The 16971-nt window shown below is 46.4% G+C and overlaps 1 protein-coding gene across 1 annotated transcript in view; it reads right to left on the reverse strand.

Moving 5' to 3' along the window:
- Positions 1-1667, reverse strand: part of KBTBD8 (kelch repeat and BTB domain containing 8) — a 34821-nt gene extending 33154 nt beyond the window's left edge. The window contains exon 1 of the mRNA XM_065642546.1: positions 1630-1667. The gene's annotated coding sequence lies outside the window, so the exon portion shown is untranslated. The remainder of the gene's footprint in view (positions 1-1629) is intronic.
- Positions 1668-16971: the final 15304 nt, after the last annotated feature.

The following is a 16971-nucleotide window of genomic DNA, read 5'->3' on the forward strand; positions in this document are numbered from 1 at the left end:
AGTCTGGAAGAGTCTCCACTTGCTCCCAGCGGCCTGGGCAGGCACAAGGGCGAAGGAAGCCACATCCTGAGCATCCTAAACTGCTGCAGATGATTCCCTACTGTAAGCAAAGAGAGAAACTTAGGGGTGAGAAATTACTGCGGTGCTTGGAAGGCAAAGTCCAAGTTTAATGGCTAAAACCTGTCCATAATAAATGCACTTCCACCCTGGTTCCTGACTGTGAGCTAAAAGAAACCAAAACCAACTTATGAATTATTTGCTGACCCCAGCAACCAAAGATCTTGCTGTTGCAGGAAAGCAAAACCAGCTGGAGCAGAAGGCTGGGAAGGGTAAAGCTACCCAGGGTTAGGGCACCTTTCTGAAACAAACTGTATAAAGCCACAGGAAAAGAAGGAAGTTCTGCTGAAAAGACAAACAAACAAGAAGAAGCAGTCGACCAAGCTATGTTTAAGACATGGAGCAAAGTGTTTCATCTTAGTAGGCAGGTGGAGGTGGAAGCAGGCTTTGCCTCCAGTGCTTTGGGGGCAACAAGAAATCACAAGCAAGAGCAGGTGGTGGCCATTGTGGCCAGTAGTCACCCTTGTTGGAGGTTCCCGCACAGGCTATAATACATCGCTGTTAATTAGAAAGCAGGATGCCAAGTCATAAAAATCCAGATGTTCAAATAATACACATACGCATAGCCTCAGCCACGAACATTTTACAAACCGAGGAGCACAGCAAAAGCAAAGCACTTCTGTCAAGAGCAGCTGATCTGAAATCAAAGAGAAAATTGTCCAGACAACTTGTACTTGAGTTAAGAAGCTCCAAGACCAGACTACAGCTGGGGGAAACAGGCCGTCATTGCTGCACATGCAGTGGAAGAATCTGATGGGGAAGCAAAGCAAAAGGCGAATGCCATTTCCCCAGAGTGAGAAATATCCAGAGGAGGATTTCTAGCTTTAGATTTGTCAAAAGCGTCTTAAGTTGACAATGACTCTCACTTATTTGGGGACTGGAGGAAATTAAATCTGCTGTTCTTGTGCTGTGGAAAAAGGAGCTGTGAGGGAAGGTGTCAGAGCAATTTCACCTCTTGTACCGCTTCTATCAGAGGAGTGAAAAGAGCAAGGAGGAGAATTCGAGCTCTCAGAGGTTGATGTGAAGAAGTCCCTCGGGTCTGAGGGACAGTGTTCCCCACTATGCAGAGGCTGGGACTGGCCAGGCAGGAGCCCACCCTGCTGTGCCTGCATCTCCAGGAGCTGGGCTGGCCCTGCAGTTACCTGTGAGCTCTTCTCAATCCATCCTCTCTCATCCACCCCAAACAAGCTGTGGGAGATGAACCCGCAGGCCCACGCTACCTCCCTTGCTCTCCCAGGAGAGTGGCAGTGCATTCAGTGTGCAGGGTCCTGGGGAGTCCAGGACAGACAGACCCCCATACCTCCTCTTTCAGCATCTCCAGGCAGGTCTGGGTGGAGGAAGAAACTGCAGCTCCCTCCAGTCAACCAAACCCCTAGAGCCTTTCCCAAAATCCCTCATGCACACCACAAGCAGGTTCTGTGGGCTGGGTGCAGGGGGCCAGTCTCCATGACCAGCAGCTCTGTAGCTGGTGACAGCAAGCTCAGAGCAGTTTATTTTTGGGGGCGAGCTTACCTAGCTCTTAATATCCAAATATTTCACTCTAGGGAGGTGCCATCTGCTCTTCTCCCATGCCCTATGTACTATTTGTGGTTTGGTTTGCAATCCAAAGCCATAGAAGCTCTGAGTGAGAACAGAGGGATGTGTCCATCTTATTTGAAGTGCAGCCTTCTGCCCCCGTAGAGGCACATCAGGAATCCTTCCAGCACTGACAAGAGACAAATGAAGTTCACAGGAGGTGGAAGGAAGCAGGTGGCCTTCTGGCCCGGCCATCCTTCCCTCCTCCACCACCATGACAGGGACAGTGAAGCCAAGGCAGTGTCACAGCTGCTTTCATGTCCTGCCAGCACAGTCCCCATGGCCCCATCTCCCTCTGGGGAAGAGGTGGTGGGTCAAGGGGCCCTTCCCACTCCGGCACCATTCCTGGAGACAGTACTGGGGCTCAGCACCCCTTGGCAGGGCTGTATACCTACTGGTGGGACTTGTCCCCAATTCATCCCCTCTTGCAACCACTGAAAGCATTTTATTTTCCTCCCGTGGATGGTCCTTGGCTGCATCAGCTCTTTTCCTTGCGCTATTAGGAAGGCGGCCAGAGACTATCATCACATAGAAGAGGTTCCAAATGACCTCAAAAATAAAAGATTTCCAGCACACAGACCCATAAGCACCTGTTGAGAAAAGCTTCATTATTCCAGAAAACATTCAAGGACACACTTAAGCCCCATTGAAGCTTGTGCTCACCTGCAGAGAGGCCACGTTCCCAGAGCAGAATGTGCAGAGATATCTCCTAGTCCATGGATGGTATTTTTTTTTTTGTTCCATTTTTCCATTATTTCATTGATATTGAATTGAACTGAGCTCAAACAACCCTCAGTCTCTCATCCTGCTGTTGTACACCGCAAAAGTCCCATTCCGAGCGTGGCCAGGGCAGCCACAGGTATCGCACAGGTCAGCTGGAAAGGAGGGAAAGCATCAGAGAACCAAAACAGATGCATTTTCTAAGGAAAGCTGGCACGTTCCTTGTGCTTTGCGAGAAGCAGGTTCACCTGGAGGAGCGCAGAAAGCTGAACCCCTGCCAGAGGAATAATCTGGTAAACTTCCTAATGAATATTTCTGCAACACAAAGTCTCTTTGTGGATTTCAATTAATCTAAAACGCATTCATTAATTCATAGCAAAGAATTGAATTATATTTTGTTGCTGACCTCCATGTTGTTTGTCTGTAACTAGATTTCCCCTAAAAGGCAGCAGTGCTATTTAATCATAATGCCAACCTTTGGATCTACTTCAGTAGCAATTACCCTGAGCTTTGACTTTGATATAATTTATAATTCCAAACACATCATAAATAACTCTTTCTTCTCCTTTCAGTATGGCTATGTGAATGTGTGTGAACCCATGGAAATACGAATTGCTGCCTGTTTATCCCATTCGGGCTGCGTGAGTGAATGTTGCTGCCCCAACCACGTGTCCCCGGTCACCCCAGTCTGCCCCGTGGGGACACTTTCATGTTCCTGTGGTTTGAGATAAGTGATATCTTGTGTTTATCATCAAGCTCCACCAGCAACACCACCGAGCAGAGCAGTCACAGAAGTCACATAAGATGGACCACAACCAGCCTGTGGACCACAGCTAAGAACCTCCGAATCCAGGACATGGCCCTTCACTTTCCTGGGACTCAATGCTCAGATATATTTTTAAAAGGAATAAACTTTAAGAGATGTTTACTATGCTAACTGCTTGTGTAATAACTATCCCTATCCCTTAGACTTACTAGGGTGCTGCCAGTTATCACACATTCAGTTAATGGTGGGAAATCTTGTCTCTTTTCTGTACTTTTCAACAAAGCATCATTTTTTAAATGCAGACTGGTTCAGCCTCTTGCTTAGAAGCAGAATGAAGATGAGTTTAGTGCAGGTTTCAGTTAGGAAGAGCCCAAAGATAAAGTCCAAAAGCCAGCAGTATGGGATTACCAAACACCCTAATAAATTTAAATACAGATTATGAAAAATTCCATGAGATTTCTGCCATTTTGAATCCAAGAAAATCCTGTTAAGCAAGTCTGCTGTTTAGATATATAGGAAGAAGTACTTTGGGTTCTGGACAGGATTTTTAATGCTCCTGTTCCCTTTGAAATTCAATTAAAAAATCAGTTCTGGGTTCCAGTTCTGGCCACTCTGGATTTCCAACAAGATACGAGCATGTCAGCGAAGACCTGCTTACATGAGAATGGGATCAGCTCCTTCACAAACAACAGGTATTTCCAGTACCACCAGGCAAACACAACCCAAGCCCTGCAAACAGCATAAATGCTTCATATCTCAGCTCCTGTCAACCGTGCTGAGAAACAGCCCTGGTAGCTACAGAGATGCAGGGAGCAGGAGAGGTGACTGGTACTAGAGCAAACCTGGTGACAACAGGCACATTTGGCTCCCCTTTATCACACTGAGAAACACTCCATGTGTGGTGAAAACACCATTTGAATGAACAGAAGGGTTTGCAGGTCTGTGTTCACAAGGGAAAATAATAGTAAGGGTGCAGCATGACCTTGATCCCACTGTGCTCTTCCAGCTGCTGAAACTGGGCATCATTCCCTCTCAGTGAAGTGCAAGGATTTTAAATGTACCTGTCAAGGCTGGCAGGAAAAGGAGGAAAGCTGCGGAAATCTTAAATGTGCAACAAGCAGAGTTGGGTCTTCATAGAAGCAGTGGGTTTTTATTGTTATTTAGTTTGTTGTGGGGGGGTTTAACCAAAGAGGATGGCAGATTGCAGAAATTATCATGCATTGATTTTTTTTGTTATTATTTTATCATAACATCAAAATGAGACTAAAAAGTACTTCTGCAGGAGTCTGATGTAGCCCTGCAATTAAATTCAAGTTGCTTTCATGAAGAATGGCAGCCCAGAAGAGAGAAAAAAGCTGCAAAAACAATGTTCAAGACTGTAAAAGCAATGAAAGAACAGACATTAACTTCTGCTCAGGAACAAAACTTCAGGCTTCTCCCAAAACCTCTTTACATAATCAAGCTCATCCTGGTGGCATCCACAAGTAAATAAGGGGTTTTTTATTTTCACTTCACTGAATTGTTCACAAACTCCCTGTTTTAGTGACCAGCTCACAGTGCATTGCACCACAAAAGAACTCCAGGCTCCAGCAGTGAGAAGTGGAGAGAACCCAAAGGTGCATAAGAGTCAGTATTTGACAACAACAGCTGTTTCATCTTTATCCAAATAGGAAGGCTTAACCGCAACAGATGCGCAATAAACCTGCGTGGAGGAGGCATGGCTTTCACGAATTTAGTACAAAACTGATGGTTTCACCAACCCCCAAAGTGTCATTTCACAGAAATGTTTGTCAGTTACCAGTAACTCCAGTGGCTGGGTACACACTCTGCTTTTTGGCTCCCCTGGGGTCAGTGGGTCCCAGATGAGGCAGCCCCAGCCCAAAGCATGGCCTGAAACCCTAAACACCTCAGCCCTAAATTTGGGTCTTTGAAAGAGTGGAAAATTCCCATGAACTCTTCATGTTGCTCAGCCTGCACAAGGGAGGACCTGAAACATGGGGCCTTGATAACATTGAGATGGCCCTTGTCTTTGTATTCAGCAATTTTTCATGGCAGCTGCCATCTGTCATCTATTTTGCACATTGGCCAGGTGGACCCAAAAATAAACTCCCTGATACCAGCTGTGATTATAACCGGCTTGTGTTGCAGAAGGGCTCTTGCGATCACCCTCTGGCCTGTCTCATCACTGGGAGAACTCGAACAGTGACTTCTGCATTGAGCTTAATGTTGTGAAGTTGGGCTGGTGGATCAGGAACCAGACCTTGAAGGCTCCAAGCAGGAAAGAAGTTACTAATGCTCATCCCTTCAAATTAAAATTCCTGTTCAAGCCAAGCTCCTGCTTCTCACTTTGTATATGGCTCCTTCACCCCACTGGGACATCAGTCCTGCCAGATGTGCCTTTGTGGGCCACCTCGGTCAAGATGCCCAATGGCTGATACCACTGCGCCATGCTGTGTGTGGACTGGCACAATCCTCAGGAGCTTTTTGCTCTGTCTCTCAATAAAAAGCCTTTGAGTTAACAGCCTGCATTTTTTCTATCTGATTATTCTTCATTGGGATCCTTATAAGTGAAGTACCATCCAGAGACAGTGGCCATGGCCCATAAATTTAATTACTAACCTTTAATTCATAGGTGGCAGAAATAGTTCTTCAAGCATCTGAGTTAATCAGGCTTTGCTGACAGTGGCAATCAATTGTTCAGCAGTCTACTCTTTGCTTAATTACTGTTGGACTACATTGCATTTTCAAAATGTCAAGCATCCTCTTTTAGAAATGCAATAAATCATTTCTACCCAGTGTGCAAGGCTAGAGGAGGAGACCATTATTCTCTCACACCTGACCTTGGCGACAAGGAGCAGAAATTGATCATTTACTGTAGCAGTGAAATATCATTTAGGGAAATTGAGTCTTAACTAAGAACTTTAGATGAGTAAAAGGAAGGAGAATTACTTTCTGGCTGTGTAAGGAAGATGCTGGCATGGGGATGTAGCACTCTTAAGACTCTTCTGTTAATGAGGCACCATCTATGCTGGGGATCAAGTATCAGAGTATCAATTGCAGCAGGAATTCACAAAGCACTAACCTGCGGATTTTCACCGTGTCCCAGGGAGAGATACTCTGATTCTTGTTCTTCCAATATCAGACCAGGATATTTATGTATCAGCCAAAGAGTTGTCTAGTCCTCTTGGTTTCAAAAAAGGCTGTCTTGGTGGAGGCAATTTAGTCCGCTGGAATTTGGTGAAGACAAAAAACTTGACTATTGAGATTGCTTTAATTCAGAAGAATTAAAGTGCTCCTCAGAACCTGACTTTTCCAAGAATCATAGAATGATATGGGTTCGAAAAGACCTATAAGATCATTGAGTCCAATGATTAACCTATCACTACCAAGTCCACCTCTAAACCATGTCCCTAAGAACCTCATCTATGCATCTTTTAAACACTTCCAGGGATGGTGACTCCACCACTTCCCTGGGCAGCCTGTTCCAATGCCTGACAACCCTTTCCGGGAAGAAATTTTTCCTAATATCCAATCTAAACCTCCTCTAGCACCACTTGAGGCCATTTATTCTCATCCTATTACTCGTTACTTGGGAAAAGAAACCAACACCCTCCTCGCTACAACCTCCTTTCAGATAGTTATAGAGAGCAATAAGGTCTCCCCTCGGTCTCTTTTTCTCCAGGCTAAACAGCCCTAGGTCCCTCAGCCGCTTCTCAGAGGCCTTGTGCTCCAGACCCTCATCAGCTTCATTGCCCTGCTTTGAAGAAGAACACCTCAGAGGAGATGTGGTTTCTCCATGGCACGGCTCTTCTGCTAGCACCTCGTCTGGCCCCGATTCTGCCCTAAGGGACAGCTGCCAAGGGAAGGCCCATTCCCATTTGTCTCCATCTGTAAGAATTAGTGGGCAATTTTTTAATTGTGTATATTTACAGCAACTAACACAAAAGAAACCTGCTCTCTGCTCAGTCCCCAAAGACTAATAAGGTAGAGGTAATAAATGGCATCTTCCTTGCTGAGAAAAGAGAGGCGTTTTCAGCAACAAGATTGAGCTCAAGTACGTTGAGAGTGGTGCATGGATTGTGGCTAGTGTCAGCCGAGATGAGATGAAGATAAAAGACATCCTCTGAGGATGCTGCCAGAAATAAGAAGGAAGATACTGTGTGGTGAATCATATGGATCAAATTTCCTCTCTTATTGTGTTTTAATAGAAAAGCTTTTCGCCTGCTCCCAAGGGTACTGATGAAAATTTCCTTCAAACCAGAGGTAGGATGGGGCTTTTTGGCCTTTTATTTTTTCATTAAATGTACATGCATCCAGAATTAAAAAAAAAAAAAAATTTTCCCTTCTGAAAAGCAGAGTTGATTCAAACTGGCAGCCAACAGCAAATGAAGTGTGATCAAGGAATTAAAATATAGCAATAAAATGTTTAGCACTTGCAAGACAATAAAAAACATTTCTTAGAGAAAAAAAGGAAGACAGATCCAGAAGAAGCCCCTAATCTAAATTAACGTTGCTGTTTTCTTAATTCAAAACAGATTTGAATTTTCTCCCCATTTATGCCAATGGCATTTGTTTCGTCAGGAGTTTGTCTGTGTGTGTCAGTCATCACCTCTTGGTTGAAAAGTGCTGATGTAGCAGCAGCAGAGTGTGACGGTTCGTATGGGAGCTTCTCAAAATGAATATGCCATGAGTTCGCAGGGATACCAGCTACCACACTGGGGACCGTCTCGGACCGGAGCTTTACTCTCACAATTTTTCTCCTTAATGTTAATATTTCCATCGATGTCCAAGGGCAGCAGCACTAGAGGGCAGTGCCTGCACGCCGTTAGAACAGGGGGATGCGTCTCTGTGGGTCTGCTGGGACACCCAGTTTTGGCGGCTCGCTGGCACATTCTCACCTGTGCCCTTTCCATAGAGAAAGAAATGGAGCCAGCGGGGCCATCAATTTTGTTGGCTGCAAATGAGGTTGGCAGTACAAGATGATGTTCAAGATCACTCCCAGCAAATGTTTTTGGTAAAACTGAAGTGAGGCATTATCAGGCACGTTTGTTACAGGCACAAAGCAAACAGTGAAACAACTTCACTGATTTTTAGGCCAAAAGATGAAATCATGCTGGGGGGTGTCCAGCAGCGCAGGGGAGGCAGAGCCCTGCCAGAGCCCTCCCCTGGGGTGCCGAGGAGCTGTGCCCAGCCACGCTGGGGGGACCTCACTGCTACATCTCTGCTCCAAACCCGTCCTGTGGACAGAAATTCCCTTCTGGATCCAGCTGTGCTGGTGAAAACAGCTCCTCCACCCTCGCTTGTCCTCCTGCTGCAGCAGAAAAGCTCATGGACTCGTGTGGAGAAAGCAGCTGAATTAATTCACATTAACCCAAACTGCGTGTGCTAAACTCTTCAAGCGGAGAAGACCTCTGGGGGGTTGGCCCGGGTTACAGGGAGCTCATATCAGCCTGGGCTACAGGTGATAGGGGAATTTATCCCGTTCCTTTTCCAAAAGCATCTCACACAGCCCAGGAGGTGCCAGGCTCGGCCAGCACATGTCATGAGTTTAAAGTCCTCAGCAGTACAGCTGTCACTTTATTCTGTGTTTCGCTGTGCCAAGCCTGATTGCACCAGCCTCACCTTGTACCAGGTACCACAGAACCTCACAGACTCCCTGTATATCACCCCACACACCAAAAAGCCATTGAGCCTGAACAGTGTGCTGTGTTAGACAAAGTCCAGACAGAGCCAAGCTCCTCCGAGCTTTCCTATGGGGCCCTGTGCAGCTGAATTGACACTCCCATGACTGATTTCTTCCAGCTTGAAGTATTTCCCTTGATGATCTGCCCTAATGGAAAAACAGCTTTTCCACCTTTCAAATGCAAGCAAGATAAAAAATGCCTTCCTCGTTCAAAAAACATGTGGAACCTCTGCCAAAGAATATGCATGTTAATAACATATCCTTTGTATGAGAAGACGGTGCTGAAATTTCAAGTGATTTCCCCAGAATACAAGCAATACCCAGAGTATGGCAAGGAGATTAAAATAATCCTTGGGTCGCCTTTCAATTTTCATGCCTTTTGTAAAATAAATACAAATTAGCAGTGTATTACAATCTTCCAAAAGCTCTTGTTCTCACCCCCTAAGATTCCTGCTCTGCAGTTAATAAAAAACAGTTGCATAGATAACAGTTCCCTGAGGCTGAAGTGTTATTTCTAAAACAAATTGCTTACTTGAAAAAATTGCAGGGAAATCATTGTGTTTGGAAAGCTTGAAGCCTTTTCTAATTAATCCAGGAGTGCAAGGGAAAGGCACAGATCCTGCTTCGCAACCCAGTTTCTTGAAGTGCTCGCACACCGCGGGGGCTGCTCCAGGGCGTGAAACTGAGCCTGCAATCCAGAGGCTGACTTGTTTCAGAGGACAAGGACTTGGTGGTGGTGCTGAGCTACTTTTTTCACCAACCAGGTTATCAACCAGCTAGTCATTTTACTGGAATTGGGATCAGGGACACAGCACAGCAGCTGCCTCCAAAAAAAAAAAAAAAAGTACTTCTGTAGAGATACAGCTGAATCTGCCTTTTTGGGGGAGGTACAGGGGCTCTGCTGCAGTGGGGCATATTTTCATTCCCTTTGCAGGGAAACTATGCTGCCGTAACACCCTCTCAGCATTTCCATGGGTGGGAGCTGCAGGGTGAGAATGGCTTCAGGAATCTGCACTTGCTTCACACTGATCTTTTCTTTCTTTTGGCCAGAAAGAAAAACAAAGAGCGGCATTGCACAGAGGTGATGTCCTCGCTCAGCGAAGTCACCTACTGTGCTTTGTGAGAGTCTTTTTGACATCCCAGCGCTCCCCTATAAAGGTGCCCACAGGGGTTTGCAGCTCTGTGCCCAGCTCTACCCTATATAAGGTCCCTGGAGCTATGGCACTTCTATAGGCTACTGTGCCACACAGCCAGATGAATAACCAGACCCCGGCTCTATAGGGAAGGGAGTTCTGCAGCCTCCCCAAGACAGGGCTGTTCCTCAAGGCACTGAGCGACAATGCAAAGGCCCAGGACGTCCTTTTAGCTTCATTGAAAAGAGAACATTCTGAGTTAATTAAAAATAAAAGCAGTAGTTTGTGGTGGAATTGCCGTAGGATATTCGCTGCAATGCTTTTGCTGCCGGAGGAAGCAATGGGCAGATTTGAGGATCAAAAAAGTCCACACAGGACTGCCCGGGGAAGTGGTTGAGTCACCATGCCTGGAGGTATTTAAAAGACTCATAGATGAGGTTCTTCAGCACATGGTTTAGATGTGGACTCAGCAGTGTTAAGTTAATGGTTGGACTCTATGATCTTAAAGGTCTTTTCCAACCGAAACAATTCTGTGATTCGGTTCTTTGGCCTGGGAACAGCCAGATTCCCACGAGCGACCAAACCTCCAGGCCCCTGTCTGCTGGGCTGAGGCTGCCTCAGGGATTTTGGCCTTGGGGAGATGGGCTCATTGGGCCACATGGCTACCAAGAGCAAACACAACCATGAAGTGTGAGATATGGAACCTGCACCTGGAGACTGCATGTCTTCCCACACCACTCTGTAGGTACAGGTCCTCCTTGGCAGGACTCACTTCTCCAGTCCGTCCACCACCTCCTGCTACCTGTGAACTTGGCCCTCTGGAAAATGAAATAACAGTGAAGTGGGAACACTTGAAATTTTCTGTCAAACAGAGCCATTTCAGGATTCTGAGATGAGGAAATGGCTGTGAACTCTACTGCATTTATTTTCAGGTCTCCCATTTTTAAAGCCAATCTAATGAAAAATAAATAAATATGGGGCCTTGCTTTTCAAATGTATATTTACAGAGACCACCCTCTCACCCTTCATCTTTGCCAGACTAAACAAGCTGGTTTAACTTCTTCTCTGACAGACTCCCCATCGCCATGCTGTCATGCAGCATTCATAGAAGCATAGAATCGTAGAATGTCCTGAGTTGGAAGGGACCCACAAGGATCACCGAGTCCAACTCCTGTCCCTGCACAGGACAACCCCACAGTTCACACTGTGTGTCTGAGGGTGTTGTCCAGTCTCTTCTTGAACATTGTCAGGTTGGGGCCGGGACACCTCCCTGGGGAGCCTGTCCCAGTGTCCACCACCCTCTGGGTGAAAAACCTTTTCCTAATGTCCAACCTAAACCTCCCCTGGCACATCTCCCTGCCATTCCCTTGGGTTCTGTCATTGGTCACTAAAGAGAAGAGTTCAGTGCCTGCCCGTCCTCCTCCCCTTGTGAGGAAGCTGTAGCCACCCTGAGGTCTCCTCTTAGTCTCCTCTTCTCCAGGCTGAACAAACCAAGTGACTTTAGCCTCTCCTCATACAGCTTCCTCTCCAAACCCTTCACCAACTTTATAGCCCTCTTCTGGACACTCTCTAGTAGCTTAATATCTTTTTTATCCTGTGGCGCACAGAACTGCACACAGTGCTCCAGGTGAGGCCGCACCAGCGCGGAGCAGAGCGGGACAATCCCCTCCCTGCCCCGCTGACGATGCGGGGCTGGATGCACCCAGGACACGGTTGGCCCTCTTGTCTGCCAGGGACACTGTTGGCTCATGTTCAACTTGCCGTCGACGAGAACCGACTGCTTAAACCACCAGCTTTTACCCGTCTTGATTACAGTGGCTGTTTGGGGATTTCTCAAAATGTTTTAAAATAAGTATACACGAGAGACAGAGAGAGAAGGCAATGTATGTGCAGCAGTAAGAAAGCCCATAGCCTCCTTTGTTTAATGGCCCTTGCAGTGGGCAGCACAGTATATTTTTACTCATTAAATCAAAGTGGCTGCTCCTTACCCTTCAAGTCCCCAGAGAGCAACTATTCTTGATAACAGCCAGTCCCCACAGACTCATTAAGCTTTCTTGAAGCTGTTTGCAGAGGCAGGGTGCTAATCTATGAAGATAAGAAGTCAAACCTTTCACTATGAGGACATTTTTTACTACTTGCCTCGTGCTCTCCCTTGTAATTTCATCAAAGGCCAAAACTAAAAACCTATCTAATCTGTCAGAAGGGACAATCTAATCTATCATTATTAAACACTTTTATGGAGAAAAATGGATTGCAACATTAGAGAGCTTGTGATTTAGCACATGAAAGAGATGGAAAAATGTCTCTGAAATGACAAACAATACAAAATCTGCTTTCCCAACAGAACAGATTAGCTGGTGGCACAAATAAATAAGTAAATACAGTTTAAACTGCTTAGATTTATAGCAAGAGGTGTAGAAAATGCCTGGGACTTGTCAGTGATAGCCTTTTATGGCAAAAGTAAATTTTAGTGGGTATATATCAAAACGAACCTTCACCTACTCTCCGCAAGATTTCAGAGCCGAGTGCCGTGACAGAAAACCTTGCAAGGTCTGTCACAGGGCCTTGGAAAGACATTGCAAGGTTGTGGGTGCAGAAGAGGTTGGTGTTTAATGAAGGAGGTGTGATGATGAGAAGATTAGTACTCATATAGTCCATGAAGAAAAACAGGCTCTTCCAGAAGACAATAAAAGGCAGGGAAAAAATCTAGCTCAAATGTCCTTGTGGAGCAACTCTCGACCCTTCTCTCTCCAAGCAAAGACCAGGAGAGATAGGTCTTCTCAATGCAGACACTCCAGCTAGGAGAAAATGTTTGGTCCATCATTTTTACCTGAACAGGCAAAGCAATGGCCCGGCTGCAGGAGTTTCGGATGTGCTGCGAGGCTGCAGATGGGGATTTCAAAGTCTGAGCACTCCTTGCACCCATGACTGAGATGCTCCGAGCAGAGCTGCCCACAGCCAGCAGAAAGGCTCTGGGACTCTGGGTGCCATGCTGAGCCCAGAGCTTTCTACTGGAAAAGGAGTCTGATTTCAACATGGGGAAACTTGCCGTCATCCCAGACAGATTAATTAGACTTGGCAGATTTCTCAGTAACTGGAAATGAGATCTGTTGCCATGAAAATGTGGGGAAAAAAAAGAGGTATTGGATGATTTATATAGGGAATATATTTGTATTGCATGCCTGGCAGCGTGAGCACAGGTTGGGAGGACCCTGTGAAAGCCAGAGTCCAAAGCTCAGTCTTTGCATGATCGAGGCTGAAGATGACACTAGGATGTGGCAGCAGACCCAGCTCTTTCTCGCCCTTGGCTCCAGCAGCTGTCCTTTGCGCTGCTCCACTGTGTGCTCATTCGGAGATTATCTCAAGCTCTACCATGTGTTGGCTATCCGGCCACCAGACTGCAGCAAGAGTCACAGCATCATCTCTGCAGAGCAAATGCCCTCAAAATAGGGAAGGAATGCAGCGCTTGGCTGTGCCTGGAAAGGACCGAGAAGATGGATGTCCCACCTGCAAAGCAGGACATGTGCCCCGACCCTTCCACTGACATTTAGGCTAGAAAGCTGCTCTTTAACTGCGCTGAACACTTCCAGATTTCCAGTGTTTCAAGGGAGATTTGGCAGGGCTTTCTTGTGCTCGATTTTGTTTCAGATGCCATAACATTTGGGCCTTTTTATGCAGCTTTTGGCTGGTGTTAAAGCAATTTCTGTCTGTTTCTTCTTTCTTTTCCCCCCTCCCCTTTGCCATCCATGGTAGGAGGCTGACAAAAGTCAGTGACTCAGCCCTAGAAGAGAATGGAAAACTCCAACAGGGCTTTGAATTTAAATGCAGGCAAGGAAGGAGAGACCCAAGGGAAGGCTGGAGAAAGGAAAGGGACTGTAATGAGAAAGAATGTGAAGGGAGCAAATAAGCGCTCTACATTGAATAAGCAAGCAAGAAATAGTTCTTACAGGAAAGTCACTTAAACGCCACAGACTGAGGAAAAGTGGATTTACAAACAAGCAAATCCCAAACCATTTGAACAATGAATTTCAGGAGTTGCAGAACTATAGCCTGATTAAGCGCAAATTTGTAGTCCCTGTCCCCTATATCCTCATCAGTCTCAGCACCTCCTTTCTCCATGGCTCCTGTGGCTTCTTACCAAGCAAGGAAGAGCCTGTCTTAAGGATAAAAAGGTGAGCAGAGGGACAAGCAGGCAAGAAAAGGAGTGTCACAAAACTTCATGATGTGCAGGAGACATCATATTAAAATCCAGCAGTGGGCTTTAATGCCGGCCTAAGCTGCAAGCACAATTCTCCAGCAAATCTGTGCACCCCAGTGTGTCCCAAACATTCCCCAGTCTGCCTATGCTCTTCATCAGCAGTGGGGTCAAGGACCACCCCTTTGTTTAGCAGGTCAAGAAGGTGTCTTCCAGCATGCAAAGACGTGGGTTTGTCCCGAGGACAACAAGGGACCTCTATCCCCATGCACAGAGTAGTGCATGTGGTCTCCCTGCGGTTGGAATATACAGCCTCCCCTCCAAAGCTGGATCCAACCCTATAGCAGTAACGGTGAACTGCTCCAAAACCAAAGGTTTTCCTTCTGTCAGATCTGCACATATCACAGAGGGACTCCTCAGGTTTTCCAGTCTCTCTGAGGAGCCAGCACGCTACCCCACAGACTTGTAAGCAAACAGTGTGATGGACACGAAGACACCTGTGTTCTCCCAGGCTATCCAAGCACCAAATTATTAAGCCATTTGCTGTTCTGAGTCCTTGATACGTCTGCACAACACACCGCAAAAGCATTTCAAAGGAAAAATCTGCCATTTTAGGGTTGTGGTTCTCCCTCAATGCCTCATTGTGCAGGAGAAGGGTGACAACCAAGGCATTGTACTGGCAAGCATTTCTCATCGTGCAGGGTCCCTGGCTAAGCTGGGTCCACTCTAAAGAGCTGTTGTCTTTTGCCTGCCACCACACCAGCGTGACATATCTCACACGTCCATGGCAGCCTACTCGCTTCCCATTCACAAATTCCTCCGCTGAATAACACCAAAGAGTTAAGGCTCCATCAAAAGGTTGCGTTATGGGAAGGGAAACTGGAGAAAAACTGGCTTTCAATGCAATGTGAGCATAGACAATACTGTTTTGTAACTGCGCCGTTTGATGTGCAATGACAGGAATTAATCATTTTACTTAACAGAATTACTCTTTGTTATGTAAACTTTGTAAAGTCAGTCTCATGTGACCTCTTTCAATTAGGAACAAATTGTTTAAAACCGTCGTCTTTCTGAAGGCGCAGTATTCGTAAGAGCGACCTCGGGGATGGGTTGTCATTTCACCCTGGAGTACTCACAGCTGCGGAGTTTGACACCAAATGGAGACCAAAATGTGCAGAATTACTCTTTTTTTTTTTTTTTTTTTTTTTGACAGAGCGAGTGATCCCTCTGCGCTTATTCTCATCTGGGGCGAACATTTGTTTCTCATTTCATTTTCTTCAGTTCTGAGAGAGCTGGATGTGTTTTTATAGGTTTCTCATCACCTAGGTCTGCGAGTACCTCAGTGGTGAGAAGAGACGTACATCCTGAAAGCCCCTTAGAGAAAAGGAAGCATTTTCCATCTGCCAAGAGAGATCCCAGACCAGGAAAGATGAAGGGCCTCATCTTCAGCAATGAAAATCATTGCTTCAGCTCATTGAGGGGGGATTGGACTAGATGATCTTTGAAGGTCTCTTCCAACGCAAACTATTCTATGATTCTATGAAAAAAGTAGAGCTAATGTCAGGCGGAAAGTCTGTAGCAGGGCCAAGAAGAGCCTCCAGAGGTCCACAATTTCACCCCAACATGTCAGCCTTCTCTCCTGGTTCCCACTGCCTCAAGAGCTGCTGCAGCTCCCTTTGCTACCAAATGGTTTCACACAAACTATTTGACCTGCGAAAGGCTGGAAGCATCCTCTGTTACATACAGAGGGGCTCAGACTTTGCTGTATTGGCTGTATCAAGGCAAAGAGTGAGACTCTTGCCAGACTGGTGTGAGCACCACATATTTGCCTTTGAAGCTGCTTGCGGAAACACAGCAGCAGCACTTAGGATGTGCGTGCCCTGATGGTGCCAGGGATAACTGAGCCACATGGGCTGGGTTGTGTGTCCCAACCCTGTTTGCAGATCCCCTTTTGCCGCTGCTACCCATGGAGGGGGCTGCCCGTATTCCCACTCTGGTCCTGCCCCTCCAAGAGCAAGACTCATTACACCTATACCTCTCTCAACTGCATCAACAGGCCCAATTTTTGTCCTCTTAGTGCCGTGTTAAGCTAATAGCCAGCCCTGATCGCTCTCACAGATAAAAGCATTTGCTCTCAGTGTTTCCCATGCATAATGCACCATTTACGCTCAGGTCCGTGCGCTTTCAAAGGGTGGCTGTGCAGCTTTTATTTAAGAGCCCAATCAGAAGATATGCCACTTGGCTTTGAAAGACATTGGGTGAACTTTGATCTCATTTCCTTGGCTGCCCTACCCAGCAACCTTGGCTGCATGAAGAAAAACGAACCTACCTTGTCCAAATGAGAAGGCTAATGATCTCACATCCAGGGGCTTTCAAGCTGAGCTGAGCCATTATGTACAACCCCCCCTGAAATCAAACGTGGTCAAATATTGCAGAAGGTGCCTGCCGGGTGAGCTTGTCCCTTGTACGTTGCTGCTCACCCATATGGACTTCCCCAGCCTGCAAATCATCGACATGAGTCCAGCACAACCGTAAGACTCACTTATTACTCACCACAATATAAAGCGAGGCAGCTATGGGGTCTGCAAAGGCTGGATTAACAGCTGGGGCCACAGTCCTGTTAAGCAGCTGCCCAGGGTTGCCTGAGGAATTAAACCACTGCAGTAGGTTTTTCTCAACATCTTCCCATGGTGGTAGCTGAACATAACCCCCAGTCCCTATAGTGCCAGGTGAAAGATCTAGAAAGATGAAGCCAGAGTAGACAAGGTGGATGCATGAAGGT

The sequence above is a fragment of the Caloenas nicobarica genome, chromosome 11 (genome assembly GCF_036013445.1).
Source record: "Caloenas nicobarica isolate bCalNic1 chromosome 11, bCalNic1.hap1, whole genome shotgun sequence".
Lineage (NCBI taxonomy): Eukaryota > Metazoa > Chordata > Aves > Columbiformes > Columbidae > Caloenas > Caloenas nicobarica.